The sequence below is a fragment of the Limulus polyphemus genome, unplaced genomic scaffold (genome assembly GCF_000517525.1).
Source record: "Limulus polyphemus unplaced genomic scaffold, Limulus_polyphemus-2.1.2 Scaffold737, whole genome shotgun sequence".
NCBI lineage: Eukaryota > Metazoa > Arthropoda > Merostomata > Xiphosura > Limulidae > Limulus > Limulus polyphemus.
In genome coordinates, this window is record NW_013666347.1 from 270,246 (window position 1) to 277,299 (window position 7,054).

The window sequence follows — 7,054 nt, forward strand, 5'->3', positions numbered from 1 at the left end:
GCAAGAACTCAGCTAACAGATGTTTTCGCATATAAAAGCTATCTTCAAGTTTTGTACACCAAAAAGAACTTTTCAAGTAACTTTGTTAATTAGAACTAACACTATTTTAGTAGAGTTAGAACTCGCTAGGTCTGAAGTCAGTCTGTTAGATGTAACGTGCTATGTTCTGTAGTTATACAGTTACACATTTTATTATTGAACTCTTTCATTTTACTAGAATCTATAATGTTGCAATCTTATTATGTAAGAATATACAACTATCCTCTTGCTGACAGAAGCGCTATCTATAAAACAATAATATCTGTTTGTTTTTCAGTGCTCAGGAATTTGCTATTAAACGGCAATGCTACTATTAAGGAGCCAATAATCACAAAGTAACTTCACAATAACTTTACATTTCTGAGTAGGAAGTGAATTTAACATGTTTTTAAAGGACTGAAATGTTTATAAGCAGCGTAATTTAAGGAATAATTTTTGGTCCAGGTTGAAAGAAAGGGTGTTGTTTTAGGATGAACACAAATAAGTAGAGACATCTACTAAATTGTTGTTGAGAAAAAAAAAGAAACAAAAATATAATGAAAAATGTGGGCTGTTTAATGGAAGCGAAAATATTGTAATGTTGGTTTATTTTTCTCATAAAGTTCTCACAACTGGGAAACTAAAGCTTATCTGTATGAGTAGGATTCTAATAGGGTAAGGACAAATCTTCAGATGTTCTGTTCAGCATTGAAGAGCTTACTTTGTGGATATATGACATTACAAGTATCATGAAGTAAGCATTGGAGGAATTTCGAAAGTCTGCATGGAGGAGCAGAAACATCTGCAATTTGTAATTCTATTTCAGAACCTGGAAAACGAAGTGCAGAAAAGTAACCAAAAATTAGTCCAGTCACGTTAAATACATGCAGAGAAAGGTTGCTATAAGGTTAACGATTTTCAATAAGGCGTTTCTTTTTATGTTTGTCACAGAACTTTATGAACTATTCAATTTCGCTTGCTAAATGAACCAAAAGTGTATATTAGCTTCGTTCTGGCTGGCCTCATAGAGCATTCTTGAATATACCAAAACCGTTCTTCTTGACAGACTATAACTTTTTTATTATTTCTTAATCTTCCGGAAAATGCGATATTTACTTATTACAGTAATGGTCTCTTTAATCATCTTTAACAGAGTCTTTTGAAATAATGTAGTTTTTTTTTCAAAATGTTTTTTGCATATTCAAATACATCAATACATGTAAAGTTTGGAATTTTACTTGAGCCAGCAAATTCCTACGTATCTTGTTATTTATGCCTCGGTCTTCCTGTCCTTCTTTCGCACAGAATCAATTTTGCATAGGTTACATTCCAAAGTGGAGACCACTTTATTTTAGTTTATTGATCCGAATGCTGCGGGATTCTGCTAAAGAATGCGGAAACTTAAAAGTAAACAGAGTCGGAAAAGCTTCAACAAAACGAATATGCGCTTTTCAGTATTCCGTTTCTTTCTATGTAGTTTATCAAACATAATTAAAGAACGCAGATAATTTTTTACATACAAATGAATTTTGTTTGGGTTAAGCAAAAAATAAATTATGTAGTTGAGTTACACATTGGAGAAATATTATCATCTGGTATCAATTACAGTGCATTATACAAAACAGATGGTAGAGATTTCAATGGTTATTTGAAGTAGTTATGGAAATTTCGTAAGCTATTTAAAAAAATTAAAATATGTTTCAAGTAAGCAACTTTCTATCTTCTAATGATATGTATTGTCTATGATACATCTTGGAAATATTCAGCATCTGTGGGTGTAGAGAAAAATTGGATTACTTTATACTGTACAGGTATAAATTGTTTTTTTTCAGAGATGTATCATTTAGTCGGTGTTTAAGTCCAACTAAGTTAGCTTATCACTTCTTGTGAAAATATAATTATAATACTTTCAGATCATATTCACGGGTTTACCAAATTTTCCCTAGTCTTTATGCAGCCTTTTAAGTGTTTTCTAAAATGGTATCATTTTTATTACTTTCATCCATTATAATTACACCTACAGCCTTGTTATAAAAACCAGTCTTCGATATATTCTCTACTATCTCGCTATCTGCCTTCCCTGCTAAATTAGGGACGGCTAGCGCAAATAACCCTCGTGTAACTTTGTACGAAATTCAAAAACAAACAAACACATTCACTACAGAAATCTGGTTTTAAGATACTACCATTTCTTTTAATACCGTTAAGGCTCCTGTTTGATGCATCTGATAAGGATTGGAACTAAACCATGCAACTCCATAGTAACCGGATCTGCCACTAGATTAGATTAATATCGGTTTAAACACTAACTTAAAAGGAATTTATTAAAGTATTAATCATATGTATAAGCAAGGTCTCCTGACAAATATTTACCGGATAAACCGTAATGTATTAGGAGCTTTTCTCAGAACAATTAAGCTAAAGAATAAGGTCCGATATTTAAAGTCCTCGAAATGAAAACAAATTATTCATAATATTTCCGCCGTCCACAGAAAAAAAAATTGCAAGCCCAATTTTTTTCAGTTAAGCATCCATTTCCTTTTACCTTTCAGTTGGAATAAAATCATATCCGGTCTGCGTCTAGTATACACAGAGGGTTTGGTATACATTATATTAAAACGATATTTTAAAATGCAAATCTGCAGCTTATGTGACAACCACATTCGGTGGAACAGAATGTATCAGAACTACATTTTGACATTGTTTGGCGTTACGTAGGTAGTGTGATGCCACCAAAAACAAATCGCTTTAGGGAAAAATATGTAACAGTGTTTTTCAAAGCAAAATATTCGTACACTTAAATCGTAACTGTGTGTTAAGATCGGGGATTAAAAATTTCCAAGACAGGAATATACCTTATGTTTCTTTGCATTAAAATACAAAGGAATATGGATCAGTTTGAAACACCATGACCATCCAGAAAGAGACCTAAAACAAGTATATCCCAGTCGTGGTAAGCAAAGTGCGGTGTCTTGTAACAGTTGAGAATCCGCGAGCTCATTGGTCAGAAGCAAAAGCCATCTACATGTCCAAGGCAATATCACGCAACATAATCAAGAAGGATTTCCGCCTGGAAATGCTACACAAGTCGCGTGAGCACATATTGCTTCCATGATATCTCCAGGAAAGGAAGATCAACTGTACAAAACTGTATAAGTGGGACCTAGTGAAGGAAAAACGGTAGCACGTGGTGACACTCGACGAACATATGTATACCTTGACAAATGTAACAAGTCCGGTGCCATTCTATTTCCAAAAGTGATAATCGTCATGTTGCGATTTTCGCAGGGATTCTTTTCTCGATTTCTTCATTTTTCGAAGGGATTCATGATCATAGTTGGATATTGTGCCAGAGATAAATTAGTGATTAGGAACATAGACACAAAGGGCAAAAGTGAACTCTGCTTACTATCAGACTAATATTCTGGACCAGTTGTACGAAAACGAGGCTCTTCAAGATAAGCCTTACAGTCATAAGCATATGGAGAATGAAACGAATGTTCATTCAATTTCATATGAAAACATAGGTAAGGCTGCTTATGAATTTTTGTACGACCGGACTGTTGAAATGGACAATGGAAAACCATCATCTTCTTAAACTAGATGGATTATGGAGAGCAAACAGAGAGTATGAGTATGCTTTGGATATGAAAGACTTAAGGTGACGTTTTTGTAATGGAAACTATGCTGCAGAGCATTTTAAAGCACATGACCGGACATGATAAGGCCCCCAAATCGTTTTAATATAACGCAACCTCTATAATAACTAGGCCATGTCCAGCTAAAATTCATAGTATTGACTAGATTAATGAGGCTAAGTATGTAGTTAGGCATAAGAAGAGTACTTTTACAGTTTTAAACACTCATTTTACACAAAAGTTATTTACATTAAACAGCTTAACCATCCATAATGAAAACAACGTGATTGACTGACGACCCCATTTACAACAATTAAATAAGCTGACCACACCTGGTATTTGTCTCAACCTTAGTCGCCAGATGGTCAAGAAATTGATTTTCTTTACTGTTGGATTTTGCAGCTTGTCTATTCTTAAATTATCTACTCAAATATTGTTATTGTCAACTCTAAAGACTATAATATTTACTTGAATGCAATTTGGTGAATGCATAACTTCTTTATAAAATTAATCTTTATTCTTTATGGAAAGTTCTATGTTAATATTTTGATTGTCTAGTCACCTCGATGTGTTATTGGTCCTTATATTTTCCCATCTCGATTACAAAGTCGTATTTTATGCTGCGCTACCGATTTTCCGATCAATTCGAGTATTCCTCTAGCGAAAACAAATACAACTAGATCAGAGAATATTTTTAAAAGAGATTTATTACTCAATACCTAAAAAGAAATAAAAATAAACCATTTAAATGTATACTTTATATCACGTTCTTTTTCATAAGTATCATGGGCAAATAAATACATCGTTGTCACGGTTTCTATTGGTAGTAGGTTATTTTGGACTATTCGATAGAAATAAAAACAAGACAGAGTTCAGTCCACTAATGATAACGAAAGCGTTTTATTCCTTCGAATGAAGATTCTAAAAGTTCTTAACTGATGTTCACTGATACGTCAAAGTTTACAGCAGACGCTAATACAGTAATTTCACTTACTTGCTTCCTCCAAGTGGCGCGGGGCTAAAAATCTGGTTTCGATACTCTGGGTGGGCAGAGCACAGATAGCCCATTGTGTAGCTTTGAGCTAAAACAAGAAAAACCTTTATGATTTCAACTTGACACTATGTATTTTATTAAGCTACATTCATACTTATCAATATTTTGTCTCTCCTCTTGGTATCATACCCCCAAAACGGTTGACTTTTCCACGTTCAAAAACATCAGTTTTCTCATAATTTGGCTTTTAAAATAACATTAAGGTTTTCCATTCCAAGTCTGTTAAATAGAATCTCGAATTACTTTATAAGATAAAAGATCTGTGAAAATATTCAAACATTTTATTTTACGCCTTGATTTTCTAATTTACTTGTCATGATGTTACTATTAATTTTTAGATATGATGGATAAGTGTGTATATTTATATACTTATCAAATGTATGTTTTAATAATAATGTCGGTTTTATATTCATTCCTTAGAACAGGACATCATCCAACTGTATATTTGTATGCTGTTTTAATCAGCTGTTCGATAGTTAAAACCTGACTTACTAGCTGTAGTGATCTCTCATGGCCTGGTAATTGGGGCACTTGTCTCACAATCTGCTGGTTCGAATCCTACCACCAAAAATACTCGCCCTTTCAGTCGTGAGGGGCGATATAATATACAATGTGACTGTCAATACTACTATTCAATTAGAGAAATCCAAGAGTTGGTGGTGGGTGGTGTTCACTAGCTGCCTTCCCTCGAGTAGCTTTGCACGAAATCGAACAAAATAAAGAAACTAGCCATAACTAGAAGGGTGATACTTCGGATATTAAGAGCACATGTTGGTTGTCATTTCACTGGTCAGCATTTCGCGGGAGATGGTGTTATATCCATTAGGGCATTGTGGATGTTCAAATTATAATATTAAAAGATGATATTACCAGTAGAAATTATAAATATTTGCAAAACTCTATGCAATGTTGACATAAGCAACACTCCGGAATCAAAGCTCTGTCTATCAGGGCGACAAGAAGGTTAAAAAACTAGCTGTTGCAGTGAAATTTAATTCATGACTTTAAAATGGCTAACATTAGGCATCAGGATACTGATTTATGAAACAATCCTCTGTGTTTATAAGAAAATGGCACAGATCTCTACTCTACATTCTAGGCGTCAAACACCATAACAATGACAGATAGAACGCCTGGCATGTATCCAATCAAACCGCGTAATTCGAAATAACGCGTTTCTAACAAATAATATTCTGTAAAAGTAAAGTGTAACGTAGGAGTTCTGTTCTGCATGATCTGTGAAATATTTAAACCGGAACAGGTCTTGTACACACTATTTCCTGTATTTCCCGCCTCGTAAGTTGCTTTCATAACATGAAAGAATGACATGTTTAAGTTAATCGAACTTGTAAAACTTGTACATTAAGAGCATTTTTCGATCAGTGATTCCCAGTTGTGTAGTGGAGTCAGCGAGGACCAGAGCGCCACACGTGTACTTTAATTTGTGATTAGAATAAGTGTATGTAATTGTTAGATAAACTTAAACTGAACATACAAAGTATTTTCTAGTATTAAACTTGTGTGGTTAATATATCTATACGTTTTTTTTATTATGTGAAGATGCTATATGTAAAAACCACAGATAATATGGTAATTGTATATTTATGACTTGGATATTTCTGTTGGTTATAGAAACATAATTGATAAATGGCTGGTAATTATAAACAATTTAAAACGTGGGTTCAAAAACGATCGATAATACTCTCACGTCGCGATTGGTCTAGAGAAATCTGTAACCAGTGGTTGTCAAAATTTGAAGCACAAACAAAATGTGACCCGATTTCAATGTAAATTATTCACTTATGTAAAAGTACATATGACGTTTTGTGAAGAATCTGTACGTGATGGAGATAAATGGATATCATTTTCGGATTCAGTGTACGGGAATTACTGTAGAACATGTAAAAATTGCAAGACAATAAAACCATTGCAGGCCTGTGTAATTAATCGTGTGTCTATTTCCAAAATTTGCAAGTTAATATGCATCATTTATGTTTCTTTAATCAAGCATAAAATTACTGATTTTATTGTATGTATTTCTCAGAACATTTAATTAATATTCCAGTTTTTGAAGTTAATACAAATTTCTTTTCTTCACTATTTTCTTCTCTCGGTTTCGTGACTTTGAGATAGAATTTTATAGACAATCTCTATTAAAAAAAAAAACTTTCTAATACCACTGGACCCCCAGTGGCACAGCGGAATGTCTGTGGATTGACAACGCTAGAATCCGGGTTTCGATACCCGTGGTGGGCAGAGCACAGATAGCCCATTGTGTAGCTTTGTGCTTAATTACAGACAATCTAATACCACTGATCAATCAATATAAATAACCTGAAGCATA